General features: G+C 36.6%; 1 protein-coding gene across 4 annotated transcripts in view; it reads right to left on the bottom strand.

Moving 5' to 3' along the window:
* Nucleotides 1-1,957, bottom strand: part of LOC145691001 (uncharacterized) — a 102,233-nt gene extending 100,276 nt beyond the window's left edge. For 3 of the 4 annotated variants that reach the window (XM_081766482.1, XM_081766478.1, XM_081766481.1), the window contains exon 1: nt 1,813-1,957. The gene's annotated coding sequence lies outside the window, so the exon portion shown is untranslated. Of the gene's footprint in view, nt 1-1,477; nt 1,723-1,812 lie in introns of those variants that run through there. The other variant, XM_081766480.1, reaches the window with a different exon arrangement.
* Nucleotides 1,958-15,780: the final 13,823 nt, after the last annotated feature.

The following is a 15,780-nucleotide window of genomic DNA, read 5'->3' as shown; positions in this document are numbered from 1 at the left end:
ACTAATGTAATCTAACCTAGTTTCGTACATTTTGTATGGTATATAGTATCTGCCCAAAGATGTGAGAGGTGTGAGATTTAATACCTCCTTGAGCCATGCATTTTATGACATAAGTTCCAAAGTGTTTTTCCAGTTTTCTGGTTTATTCATATACCCACTCCGCTGACATGTCTGCTGCGCTCCTGCTTGATTCGGTTAGATAGAATTCGTGCTTTTTAGTGGCTAACTAGCACAACTTGGTTCGTGTTTCATCAACTAGTTTTTATGCTATAATGTCCACACTGCATTTCGAACGATAATTATTACCGAGTGAGCGAGGGTCATAACGTAGTATTTTGGGGGAGAAACTAAATAATATTCAAATTCTTTCGATTTTCGTGTGGTTCGGCGATACAGCAGTAATGCCTTATTTTCCGCCGGAAGAGTATTCCTGCACAGTGTTCAAAATCTGCATTCCAACATTTGTGCTGTTTATTAGCACCTAGCACCGGTTGGTTTGTCTTTTACACTTTTAAGGTTTATGGTGTATGAGCATAACTCGAGCAGACGGTTCTACCAAATTTTGACACATTCCTGATATTTTCAGATCAGGGTAGAGCTTAGTATTTCTTTTAGCAGAACATGTACTAAATAAGGAATTCAGTTACTAGTTGCAGATTGACTTCAGGAGTGCTAAGTACAAACACAGTGTAGAAGTATGGCATAAAAACTAGTGTGTAAAACACAAACAAACTTGTGCTTGGTGGCCAAAAAGCACGAATGCCATTCAACAGTCAGGGCAGAAGAGCAGAGGGGTGCCCCAAGCGTCAGCAACACGATGTATAAGCATACAATACATTCAGAATCACTCAAAATTCATTTCAATATGCAGTGCACTGACAGTAATTACTTACATTCGCTCTCTCATTCTTTTACGAAAAATGTTCCACATGTTTTTCTATAAATTTTCTATTTGGTAGAACTGTCTGTTCGAGTAAACCCGCTGTACGTCCTGACGTTTCATTCATCCGCAATCTTGAAACAACTGTAATTTTTTAACAATTACTTTGGAAACAATTTAATCTATGCTAATTGGGGTATTGTCATGTCGCCCAGCGGGAATGATTTGGAGGACAAGAAATAAATTAGGGCTCGCTCGGCAATACTATACGAATTTGATATTAAATTTTAATACAGAAAGGAACCAACCTAGGTACTAACCTATATGGGGGGCCTAGTGTTCTAGAACCTTCCCGTTAAGGGCAGCCGGTCCCGCCTTTTTTCGAAAAAACTTAAAATTTCACTAATTTCTGTTATTAGGTTAGGGGTAACTATTTGCATCATTGTATTGCACCACCCTTGTGGGCTTCCGCTAAGTACATAGTCTCTATAGTATTTCTCATCTCTACGAGTACTTATATTTCATTCTGAAATGAAACAAATCAATTACGTTTCAATTACTTAACTCATTTTTCCTATAAATCTATTTTCTACTTACTTCTGGTTTCCTTTATCTAAACATTCCCCATACTCAGTGAAACAATCATAATTTTCCGTGTGGCTAAGCTTAACCTGAACGACGAAAGTACAGAATTCTAACTCAGGGCGGGAAATTTTTCCCCCTTTGTCCGAACCAAATGACAGCCCTGCTAGATTGTAAAATTGAGTGCTATCATGTAATCTGTAAACTGTTATTCCTTTATAATCTGTGACGTTACATTTTCCCGCATATTTTAAACATATGTGTTCCGTTTATACTTTGAAAAACGTGAATACTAACAATTACACTTATATTTGGAAAGATACAGTGTAATTAATTCTTTCATTACTTACGAAGAAAAATCACAGTTAACACTGATACTGCTTCCAAACTTTTCAATTAAAATTATCGCTCATACAATACTGATAATATTAACATATTTCGCCGGTGCCGAGACAGTGATGCCAGGTACATATTTTAAAATTTCCCTAGAGGATGCCGAGAATTCTTCTTCTAAGTGAAAGAAACGACGAGGAAATAGGGCCGCTAAACTGAAAAGACCTATCGGCTATTTAATAATAAGGATATAGTATACGTCAGTACTCGTCATTTCCCGAGGACGCATGAAGTGCAGTCTTTTACAGATTATTCATTGAACATCTAGGAACTTAAAAATGGGGTAACGAAGCGAGTGTTGTTCACTTTCGTGGTCATACGAATATGAAAAACAACATACGTATTTCACCTTTGTGATCATACTCATGATTTGTTTTGATCCACGGCGAACTCTCTTCAACTGTTTGAGAGTTGTGTGCAGTAGTAGCAGGTCTAGCGTGATTGCTTCGGTTTTTGTGAAGATCGGGTTTGAGGGGTTATTCCGTAGAGCTTTGCGTCAAGGTTTGGGGTCATTCCCTAGAGGTTTTTTGTGAGCTGTACGCAACGCGAAGTTTATTTTTTTGTTGTTTACTTTCTCTTCTTGGTAATTTGCATTTTCGGGAATTTTCTTGCGGGCCGTATAACGTCCTGCAGTTCTAGCCAGAGGTTCGGCCTACATGGGGGTGCCATTTTTTTGGTTCTGCCTACATTGACGTAGCTTGTGCTATGTATTCTGCAGGTGGCAGTACGCTAGGAAAGAGAAGGTGGAAATGGTGACATTTGTACGTGTAAGTAAGTAAAGTACGTGGATCGTGAAGTAAGTGTGCGATCTTTATCTTTTTTTTTTTTTTTTATATTTGTGCTTTAAAATCTTGTATTGTAGATAATGAGTGATTTTTTGTGTTGATTGATAGTTTAATATTCTATTAAAATTTCATCACGTGGGCGGTAAGCACTTCTATGTTGCTCAGTAGGTCATTGTAGGCATTAACTTTTCCAGAGCTTTATATTTCTTGATTAACAATAATATAGCATTTGTACTTGTGGTTATATGTGCGCGTTTTCGCTTGGTGCTCCCTCCCTAATTTTTATTGCATTCTTGAAATGGCCCTTGTACTTACAGATGTTTTTCTAAGAATGTGTTTTTTTATATGGTATGCGAAGAATAATAATGTGCCCTTGTACATAGTGTATGAGAATATGTGGGACATTTGAAACACATATCGCATGTCACGTGCACGTGGATGCTTCTTACTGTTGCACTACGCATAAAAATGATTTTATTTGATGTAGAAGTGGTAATGGAACACATAAGAAACGGAGATCACGGTGTATTCACACTTCATGTTGGAGTGTGAATACAACATGATCTGGGTTTCTTGCGTGTTCTATTACCACTTCTAAATGTAATAAAATCATTTTTATACGTAGTGCAACAGTAGGAAGTATGCACTGGTATCCAAATTGAAAGGTGCAGGTCCGTAAGTTGCATACTTTTGTCTTAAGAAGATTGAAGGCCTAAAGTCCCTCTCACGTGGTCCTGAGCTGAAACCTGAAACCAGGTTACAACTTGGCGGCCATCTTGAAAACCGCGATCTTGGATATAGCGTAAGATATGGAAATGAGAAGCGGGGTGTATGATATATTAATGTAAGGTAAAACGACACACAATCATAGTCAACGTCTTGCGAATAAAATCAGAAAATTAAACACACTGCTGAACAAGACTGCACTTATTTAATATAAAAACACATTTACTCGTAGAGTGTACGTCTGATGAGGATCTTGGCTAGAAGATCGAAACGTCACGTGTAAATGTGTTTTTATATTAAATAAGTGCAGTCTTGTTCAGCAGTGTGTTTATTTTTCTGAAGGTAAAACGCAAAAGGAAAACCAATAATGTAAGCGAAAAAAAAAAACATGTGTAATAGTGTGGATGGGACGAAGTGTGGAAGACTCGGGCAAAACAAACGTGTATTCGAAAGACAGAATAATAGGATAAGACCCCACAAGTAACTGCAACAGTATCTGTGCATGGAAGTGCATCTGCCTTGACAGATTATGCCTTTCGAGGATATTAGGATTCCGTTTGGAACAGTGAAACCCACAGTTTAGGGATGGTACCGAGACCGAGACGGACTTTTATATACCGAGACCGAGACGGGATTTTACATACCGAGACGAGACCGAGACCGACCTCTTTAAATCGAGACGAGACCATGGTCAGTCTCGGTCTCGTCTTGAATATTGATAGTTATTCTGCCTTTACTCAAAATTTGTTTCGTTGCTGTATGAGATAATATGGGATCGGTTGACTGATGTACCTGTACAGTGGTGTATTTTGGGGGTAGGTATCGGGCTTAAGCCCCTCCCGAAATAAATTTGTAATATTTTTTTCTCATTGCACGTACAACGCAAATGTTTGTTACCCGTTTCTCAAGCCTCTCCCGAAACAAAATCCACTGCTGTTGTATATAGTCTTCTCTCTCTCTCTCCCTCTATCTATCTATCTAGGCCTATCTATCTATCTATCTATCTATCTATCTATCTATCTATGCATGGTGGCCCATTTTAATCTTTGCATGGAAATATCTCGAAAACGATTGAAAATAAATGAACTGAACAAAAACTAAAATAAGAAATACCATGGGACAGATCGAATGGCGATGTTATGGTTCCTCCCCAGGGCCGCTCTTCAAGGGGGCCCTGGGCCCAACTTTAAAATCTTAAATAGAAACATGGGTCGAATGACACCTCGTTCGATAGGTCTTTAAAAACTAAAAAGCCATGTGGCAAAAGATTTTTCATATCCGTCACCGTATTCAAAATAGCCCCCAAGATATGTTACCTGCATCAGATGAACGTCCAGTAGCATTAATATGAAAACGGTTGAACATAAATGAACCAAACAAAAATTCAAACATTAAATCCACGGGGCAAATCGAATGATGTTGTCGCGGTGTCCCCCAGGGCCGGCTTTCATGGGGGCCCAGGCCCAACTTAGAAATTTTAAACGAAAATATGGGTCAAGTGATAACTAACTCGTTCGATAGATCTTCATACACTAACCAGCGTTTTGGCAAAAGATTGTTCATATGGGTCACCGTTTTCAAAATGGCCGCCAAGACATGGTGCCTGTATCAGATAAAACGTCCAGTACCACTAATATGAAAACGGTTGAAGATAATAACGGATGAACAGAATAAATCTCCTATAGGAAATCACAGAGGGTATTTATCATTCCAGGACTCGAAAATGTTGCAACAGAGGAGAAGATGCCTAGAGTAAAAGTGCCATAATGCAAAGGAGGAAATCTAGTTCCTAGAAAATCATCGTTCCAACGTCCTCCGTAAGTGGGTGAAGCGGGACGGGAAGAAACGGTAAAATTGCAAATGAGAACCTTAGTTTTTGCAAATTGTATCTACACAACAAAATTACCTGAAATGTGATTTTATAACAGATAGGTGTCTTTTAAAAAGGTAGGTAAAATTCTTGTTAAATATTACTTTTCATTTTGATTGCAGGCAATGATTTGTGCAAAAATGAATCAACTGAAATGCGAAACCAATTTGTCGAACAATGCAATTTTAGAACAACGTGCACAAATGTTGGTTTTGCTCAAAAGTCGTCTGCACAGTATTGGTTCATTACTTCATTACAGTACCAGTCACTTGTACACCCAAGTGTTTCAGACAAGCCATAACTATTGCAAGTAAAAGTGGGGTTCTCATTTGAGATTTTACCATTCATTTCCGTTTCACCCACTTACGGAGGGAGATCGGAAAGATAATTTTCTAAGAATTAGATTCCTCTTTAGCATTATCTCACTTATACTTTAATAATCTTTTTCTCCATTGGAATGATAAATATCTTCTGCGATTTCCTATACGAATTTTATCCTATTCATTTATCTCCAACCGTTTTCATATTAGTGGTACTGGACGTTTTATCTAATACAGGCACCATGTCTTGGCGCCCATTTTGAATACGGTAACCGATATGAAAAATCTTTTACCACAACACTTTTTAGTTTTTAAAGATCTGTCGAACGGGATATCACTTGACCTATGTTTTTTCCATTGACAATTTGGAAGTTGGGCCCCCATGAAAGGCGGCCCTGGGGATCACCACGACATCATCCGACGTGCTTTATGTCATTTTCCTGTTTCACTTTTTGTTCTGTTCATTGTCACTATTCTGTTTAGTGTTTGAAGGTCTATCGAACGAGGTATCACTTCCCCATGTTTCCATTTAAAAATTTAAAGTTGGTCCCTGGGCCCCCATGATGGGCGGCCCTTGGAGACACCGGAACAACACCATTCGATGTGCGCCCATGGCTTTCCTATTTGAATTTTTGTTTGATTCATTTATGTTCAACCGTGCTACTGGACAATTAACTGATACAGGTAACATAATTATCTTGGCTGCCATTTTGAAAACGGTGACCGACATAAAAAAATCTTTTGCCACATTCCTTTTCAGTTTTTAAAGATCTATCGAACGAGGTGTCACTCTCCTCATGTTTCCATTTAAAATTTTGAAGTTGGGCCCCGGGCGCCCTTGAAGAGCGGCCCTGGGGGAAACCATGACATCACCATTCGATTTGCCCCATAGTATTTCCTATTTGAGTTTTTGTTCAGTTTATTTATGTTCAACAGTTTTCGAGATATTTCCGTGGAAAGATTAAAATGAGCCACCCTATATATATATATACAGGCACGGATCCAGGATATGATCAAGGGAGGGGCTAAAACATAGTTTGCCTCTTTATCCAGTGTAAAGCAGGATTGAAGCGCATTTTATTCAGTGTAGTTATACCTGAGCGTTAAGGGGTATATAGCCCCTATAGCCCTTCCCTTGGATCCGCGTCTATATATAAACAAGCAGTGTTACGAACGCAAAATAAAGTTATATTTTCTCATATTGCACTATGTAAGGTATTACCTATTTCTAATTTAGATATTAAAACCACAATACCACATATATTATTCAGTGTAACAAAGGACAATACAGTATCACTAACATCAACATTTTGGAGATATCTAATAACTCAAATAGCATAGACGGTGCAATGCACATCATTTGTATCTTAGCGTCAAATACTATGATCATGGTATAATATATTTCGAATGAATGAAGGAACAAAGTTCCAGGAAATGAAAAATTAAACTTTTTCTAAAGACTTTACTTCGAAAACGTGCTGACATATCACGTCTCATGTAGATGCTTCCAAAAGACTTAAGTGATCATAATGTCATTTACAAGAATTGTTATTTCAAACCGTTTCAGAGATACCAAACACATGGATAGTGATTGTTTTATTGTTTAAAAGAACGCATTTGTGTTAAGTTTTTATAAGATTGTTGTTTTAGTTTGCTTCTATAACATGACAACAATAGTTTTTGGTTGTTTTAATTAAAACAACTTGCAGTTGCATTATTTTAAGCAGTGTTGCCAACTTAAATAAATTGCTAAATATTATTCTAGATAAGTGCAAACAACGTAAGCTGTAAAATATTTTAATAACTCGTAATTTGCTTTATGGTGCAAGAATGGTTTCAAAAGATGATGTTTTTCATAGTTTTTGGGCTATTTATACTGTTAATGTCAAAGTTTTCGTTACGACAATACATGTAAATGCAAATTGTAACTGAAATTAAATGTAACTGATAACCAAGGTGACCAGACGTCCCGTTTTAGCCGGGACAGTCCCATTTTTCCAACCGTTGTCCCGTTTATAAGTAAAAATGACCTAGGCGTCCCGTAATTATTATTCAAAATATAATTGGTCAATGCAAATTCTACTCTCTTCCGTACCAACACTCATTGGGAAGGTTCAGCCGTGTCTAGAACTTCTAGATTTTCAAATGGGAATTGAATGTTCGTGGTTCAAGTGGGAATTGAGTGGGAATTCTGAGTGTTCAACTAGTTAAAAGAATTATTGGGTAGAACTTGCAATCGGGAACTATTATTTGTTGTGTGGTACACGTAAAGTTAGAAACGGTATTTTTGTTTGTTTGTTTGTTTTAAGGCCTCCACATTCCCCTGCCGTTGCCAATTACTTTTGGACTTATTATAGGGCAGTCGCAACTTTGCCTCTGCCTTTATTTTCTCTCTTTACTTTTATTTTCGTGTATCTCTCTCTCTTTTTTTCGGCTATTATTCCTCAGCAGGTTGAGGTGAGGCATATTTTACTAGCATGGCATCTAATACTTTAAACCATGCCCTTTAATGTACCTTTTTTATTTTTTATTTCATTTTTATTATTATTATTTTCCTTTTTTACAAAAAACGGACAAACCTGTAAAAGAATATTACAAATATATAAAAGATAAATTTTCTTTTTTTTAAATCATTTGTCATTCATTAAAAAAAATTTTTTTTGCACTATTTTGGGCTGCTTCCTCTACAGCTACCTGAAAGTAAATTAAAAAGAATATACATTAATAACAATATAACAACAAGAGACACAGTGCGAAACAAATATTGGTTTGTACAAATTTCTTTAGAATTTTTCCTGTCTTTTATTACTTCTTTTTATGTTATTATTTATTTCTTGAGATCGCACCAAAATTCACATATAGGACACACAATTAACAATATGACACTAGCACTGACACTAAACACTAAACACAAAACAAGAGTAGCGTCTTGCTATTCCGGTTTTCATTCCAGGAATTTTATAAAATGCATTTATTATTTGGTCTAGGAATTAATTCGTGCGGTTGGTACGCACACATTGAAGCTGTAGTACAAACACAAAATATATAAATACCTTAAGAAAAATATTGTCCATCGCTAGCCACCACTTTCGCCCATCTGTCAGGCAATGTACGGATTCCGTGGCGAAAGAAGTCCTCATCCTTGGAAGCGATCCAGTCAGAGACCCATGTTTCGATATCTTCTGAAGAAGTAAACCGCTGTCCAATCAAATCGTTGTTCATGCAATCGAACAAGTAGTAGTCCGAAGGAGCAACGTCTGGTGAATACGGCGGGTGGGGTAAAACTTCCCATCCGACATTTTCTAAATAGGTTTTGACCGGTTTTGCGACATGTGGGCGAGCGTTATCATGTTGAACAATAAGTTTATCATGTCTGTTCTCCCATTCTGGTCGTGTTCTGGCCAGAGCTTGCTTCAAACGCATTAATTGTCGTCGATAACGTTCTCCATTCATAGTTTCACCCGGTTGCAGCAGCTCATAGTACACCACACCTTTCATTTCCCACCATATGCACAGCATAACCTTTGCACAGTGAATATCTCGTTTTGGTTGTGATGGACCTGGTTCACCTGGTTTCACCCAGGCCTTTTTTTGTTTAGGGTTCTCGTAATGGATCCACTTCTTATCACCCGTAATAATTCGATGCAGAAACCCCTTTCTGCTCTGTCGTTGAAGCAGCAATTCGCAAATGGTTTTTCGTCTTTCAACGTCTCTGTCTTTCAATTCATGTGGAACCCAATAGACATCTTTTGAATCATTCCCATGGCTTTCAAGCGTTTGGAGACTGTTGTTTGATCAACGCCTAATGCTGCTGCAAGTTGTTCCTGCGTTTGACACGAATCCTGCTCGAGCAATGCTGTCAATTCTTCGTCTTGAAATTTTTTGGCTGTCCAGCTCGCTCTTGGTCTGCCAAGCTGAAATCACCACTTCTAAACCGTGCAAACCCCTTCTGACACATTCGCTCAGCTAGAGCATGGTCACCATACACTTCCACCAAATTACGATGACTTTCAGTCGCACTTTTCTGCATGTTAAAGTAATGCAGCAGGACACCCCGCAAAAACACTTTATGAGGCACAAATTGCGCCATGTTCACTTAACTACAAACTGGTGTTGTTGACGCTTTAATCCACTGCCCTATACTACGAACGATACGCGATGACAGGGGTTTGCAACACATGTGTGGATACACGGAACTGTGGGACGCTCCGTTCGTTGCGCCATCTCTTGTCCACCCGCACGAATTAATTCCTAGACCAAATATTTGTAAGCAGAATTCTGTATGTTATATTTTCTCTAAAACTAGTTTGTGTTCTGTTCTCTTCTTCTTCTGTTTTCAATTCTTCTGTTCCACATGTTTCCCACTACGTGTTTTGTCAATTCTTGGAACTTCTGTAGCTTTATTTGATCCTGTCTGATGTTTTCCCATGTTTCATTTTTGAGTTCGTCTCTAATATTTATTATATCTTCTCTAGTTATAAAGTGTGCACAAGTCCATGTTACATGTTCGGGTGTCTGGGCCATTCCGCAGATACATGTCTGATTTTCTTCTATTGTGATCCTGTATAAATGTGACTTAAATGGTCCATGGCCAGAAAGTGTCTCCATGGTCTCCTTATTTAGGTTTGGCATCTCTTTCCTTATTTGTATCGTCGGTATGTATTCTTTTAGTTTCTGTCCTTTACTTGAGTTTTCCCATTCCCGTTCCCATTTCCTTTCAATAATTTTATCTAACTCTGCTTCGTTATTTGGAATTTGTCCTAGTATTTCTAAAATTTTTGCATTTTCATTATTTTTCGTCCACATTTTATAGGCCTGTCTTAGTACCTGGAAATGTATTGGTTCTTCCTGAGCCAGTACCTGTAGAGCCTCCGTTGACATGATTTTTATTACATTTAGGGTTCTTATAAGTACCCCTCTTTGTGCCCGATTTATTGTTTGTCTTAGTTTTATGTTCATGAAAAGTCTGTGGCACCACACACTGGCACAATAGCTAAGTACTGGCATGATCACTGTTTTGTTGTAAGTTTGCAATATCCTCTTAGGGATTTGGTAGTCTCTTCTTGCTATTGTTAGTAATTTGTGTGCTACTTTTTTGCTCTTATTCGTAATCTCCTCTATATGTTTCCGTAATTTAATTTTTCATCTATCCATACTCCCAGGTACTTAAACTCTTTAACTCTGTCTATCTTTTTGTTGGATATCTTTAGAATAGGACCTCTTTGAATTTTCTGTCCAAAAATTGTATACTTTGTTTTTGTTCCGGAAAGTGTTAAATTATTTGTTGAACACCATTTTTGTAGCTTTTCTAGTATTATGTTTCCCTTTCTTTCTACTTCGTGTCTTGAAGATGCCGACAACACTATCACTATGTCATCAGCATAACCAACTACTCCTTCTGTTTCTTCAAGTCGATTAAGACATTTCAAACATGGATCTATTACAATATCCCACAATGTAGGGTCAGATATGGATCCTTGTGGGCATCCTTTTGTACTATATGTAGTTATATTTTTATTTGGTGCTATGTATGTTGTGTTCCTATCGGTACAGTAATCTATCATCAATTCATACAGAGACTTTGGTACCCCCATTTCTTTAAATTGCTTAAATAGTGATGGCCACCATAGGTTATCAAAGACCCCACTTATATCTACGTATATTACTACATGATATTTCTCCGTCTTACCCTTTTCAATTAGTTCCAAAAGTCTCCTTATTGCAGTCTCAGTACTTCTTCCTTTCCGAAAACCATGTTGTAGCCTATCATTTTCTATACTTCTGTATTAGTTTAATCTTTTTACAATAACTCTTTCGAAGAGTTTGCCAATTGTATTTAGGAGACATATTGGTCTGTAAGCTTTTGGACCGTCGTTCATTTTGTCGTCATTCTTTTTGATTATGACTAAATTGGCTTTCTTCCAGTTTTTAGGTACCCTTAGTAGAGTAATCTTCGTTTCTCTACCACTTTCAATTAGTGTTTCTACCTTTTCTAATTAGTTTCAGTACATACTCTAGGTACACTATGTACATACTGTCGTTGAAGTAATGAATATTGTAATTACTCTAAGTACTCTCATTGAAGTAATAAATGTTTTAATTGAACATGAATTATTACCGGTACTTTAGGGACAATTACTGACGTGTAATTATGCTGTACCGGACTGTAGTTTCATTACTTCAGTGGCGCCTGTCTGCGTACGTAATAACGACCTACGTATTTTTTGTCCACTTTTTTTTATATGCGTTCCTTTGTAGAGCATGTTGAAGTGACAGGATGAATTATTTTTTTTTGATAAAGGTTTAAATATGAAATTGAACGAAACGGTCAGCTGTGTTTGTACTCCATGTTGATTAATTATTTTTTTTTTGTATTTTGTAACATTTTGAATGTCTAAACGGAGCTGGCCCATATATAATGATCTTTGCATTTGGTATTTTAAAGTGATAAGTTGAATGCATTTGTAACGAGGGTGTGAGATGGAATGAATCGGCAGACTTTGTAGTGCTTTGAATTATAGTGACAAATTTAAACAAAACAACATTAGTTACTGAAAATAAATTGTTTTGGGTTAAAATGAGAAAATAATGTTAATTTTGTTTTGGGTATAATGGACATTTAATATAAAGGAAGTAATTAATAATGTAAAGAATTCACGCATGGTTTTTGAAGTGTATAATTAATGTCAACCGTTTGATTTTAAAAGACTTTTTGAAACAGAAACGCAATCCTTTAAAGATTAATTGTTTAGGTAAACAGCAGGTAAACAAAACTGCAACCCGGCAGGTTTAGGACGCGACAGGAAAATTAATTCAGAACGACAAGGGTTCTTTAAGAAAAGAGAGCCATCTGTTTTAACATAAGTGCCCGCAGGGGAGGTTGGGCGACACAGAGGATGTAATATATGAGTTACGAAGAGTGAGAAGGTTCTAGAATTTGGTAGAACTTTCTGGATTTATTTTCGTTGGTATATAAACTTTGATGCAAATCAAGTGGTTACGTTTGAAGAAATAAAAGTGCACGATGCGTTTGAGTTGCTGGATTGTATTATATAGAAGTTAACAGAGAAGAAGAATTTATCTGTAAGTACTGGCTTTGTGTTTTTTTCTTGTTTTATGTTTATGTTTTCTTTTTTTTCATATGACAAGGGACATTGGAAATGAAATACACGTAAACACTTGTAATTGTTGTGAGTATAAGGGGGACGGAAGTGTTTGTTTTATATCGGGAATTGATTGCGGATTTTACGACATCGAAAACTATATGACTCGATGTACTTATATGGAATTATAAATTAACTAAGGTGTAGTGTAATGTAATATGGAGGCTGCAGGGATTCAATATTGGTCATTGCACTTGGATTCGAACCAAGATTTTCTTACGTGGAAAACCGTACGCTAAATCTTTTGCTCGATGGAGTTTTTACTTATATGGCACTAAAATTGAACACAACCTGTGACCTTGCCGGGAATCGAATCATGATCTTCCGCGCCGAAAGCCAAACACAATAAACAAATAGCAAGGAATTTTGGATTGTTTGGACCTCTCCGTCAGGGCTAAACGCAGTTATTATTTTACATATTAAAAGAATAGATGCATAGACACACAGACAGATAAATTTCATAATAAATATGCGATTATTTTCTTGCTTATAGGACCCTAACACCTCTTCAAAATATAAGAAGTTAGTGTTACATGAAAAGACCATTAAATGATGGGTGAAACTGATTATTTATATAATATAGTATTAATTTTTATTATTTTTGTGTGTGGTATTAACATTTACAGTAGGGAAAAGGAACTGGGTAGCCTACACCTGCTTTGAATTTTATCTTTAGTAATATTGAACTGAACATAAGTTTGAATTTTGATGACGAATAATATTTTTATATTTGTTAGCATATGTCAGTGGTTCCCAACCTTTTTTCATTTTGAGGCGCATTTGAAAAAAATGTTAACTTTGTGAAATGCAGGAGCTGAATGAAGCTTGGTATGTGAAGTTTTAATTGTGATACTTTTGTAATCATTTTATGAGAAAATTTAGATTTTTTCTTATCGTTCCTTGAAGGTACAAATAATCGTATTTGATTTGGAGTTTAGCGTCCCTTTTTAGTACCATAGTCATGTGGGACATGGACCTACTGATTAACGTGGAATCCGAACCACATCAGCCCCGCCGGGAATCGAACCCCGGTCTCCCACGCAAAAGGTGCGTACACTAACCGCTTAGCCACAAAGATTTATTCGTGTTTAAAATCGTTACGTGAACTAAAATACGGTATATTCACCTCGTGATCTACCTTGGCATAAATAATAGATAGGAGTTTTGTGTTGTAAATGGGAGGAGAGTATTTGAAAATGTTATTTTGCTCAAAGTCACGTTTCAGTTTCATTAATTGAATGCCGGACAAGCGCCTTTTGTATGTATAGAGCATATGTTATTTAACTTTAACGCCTTAGGCTTACACTTCTTGGCTATGAAAGATGGGAAACTAGTTTAAAAATTAAAACGATTACTATGGTTTATATGAAAGAAGCACCGGGAATTGAACTTGGGCCTACGTGTACGAAAAGCGCCCAAGCTAGCCATTAATTTATCGGAATATATTAGACAGTATGGAGAACAAGAATTAGCACCAAGAATGTAATTTTACGTGCGTATGTGACATACAGGCTGGGACGTTTTTATACTAACATTATCAGTGAGATTACTTTGTTTCGCTAGTATTATATATCTAGGGTTTAGGGTAAAGTAGACGGATGAAAGCGAATACTTATAAATAATTTATGAAGGGAAGAAATAGTAGTGGTAGAGGGAAACAGACATAATGTTTCTTCGGATGAAAGGAAGACATTTCGTATGAGACATAACTATACTATTTTATTGAGGCATTAGGACTGTCTAATACTGCGTACTGCAGTGTGCTAAAATGATCCGAGAATAATAAGTTGTCTAATATTAATCACGTTGATTGCATGGTTTAAAGGCACTTTTTAAATATAGAAAACATATTTGTTTCTCGCCGAGCGACTTTGTATGAGAAGTGACTAGTGAGAGGAGATATATATGTAATAACAGGTGGTATACGTCAGAGACAACTTGTAGTCATCTAAAGAAGATAGGTAGCGACACTTTTTGTTACGGAATATAAGAGATAAATGTTTATTCGGCAGCGCAGGTAACGGCATCTAATAGTGTGATTAATGTACTTATTATTGGAACTAGCCTTATATACTGATTATAGTATTTAAGTTTATGACGATTTACTAGCTTTGAAATTCTGTAGGTCGTCCGCAAATTTCCTGTACACTAGCGCCATGTTTGCCGTCAGATACGAGGCAGCTCAGATAATAACAACTATTGGCTTAACCGACCTATTAGGAATTACCGTGACTGAGTTACTGAGACGCCTTGCTGTTACAATAAGGATAGTAGTTTTAATTCGGTAACAATATCTACTGTATAAAAACAAGCAAATGAGAAGTGGCTTGTTTTAAGATAGCACTGGATAAAGCATACCTTTTAACTGGCCTACACACCGTCTGCATGATGTAACTAGCTCTATTAAGAGTTAGGATGGGTTGCATTTTAGATATAACGAAAGCTTTACGCAGTATACTTGACATTTATGCTACGTAAAAATAACGTATTTTTAAGTAATGTTTCATAAGTTTCTTTTTTGGAAGATTGTGATTTCTGTGACAAAAAAATTGCATTAGGAAGTGTGCTGCAATCTATTTTGTATTTATATAATTATTACTATAATTATATTTGCTATACTTCAAACAAAATCGAGAGTTAGCCCTAATAAATGACTCCTTAATATTTTTAACAAAACATATTGCATTCAAATTGTTTTGTTTGAAACATAATTGTGTTCTTATATTTGATATTGAGGAATTTCCGGCTGTACTATGATCGTAAGACTTCTAAGAAGGAAGTGAAGAATAGCAAGTTAAACGTAAATGGCCCCAACTGTGTGTAAATCAGCAATTCACAACTTTTAATGCAAGTTGGCTACTAGTATGTAACTGACAGATTGTTAGAATCTTGTAGATGCTCGCTTGCTGCTAACTTAGAGATCAGAAAACTTTTTAAAGTTCCGCAAGTCTTGTGCAAGTGAAGCACAAACTTATGCTATGTAGGATGTGACATACTCTGCAATGAAGCAGAAACGGAACTGGTGGGTCACATACCTAGAACAGATAGAAGATGGACGAGA

Source organism: Thermobia domestica, chromosome 7, assembly GCF_964235325.1.
Source record: "Thermobia domestica chromosome 7, izTheDome1.hap1.1, whole genome shotgun sequence".
Taxonomy (NCBI): domain Eukaryota; kingdom Metazoa; phylum Arthropoda; class Insecta; order Zygentoma; family Lepismatidae; genus Thermobia; species Thermobia domestica.
Note: the sequence above shows the minus strand (reverse complement) of the source record. Positions and strands in the feature narration are given on the sequence as shown.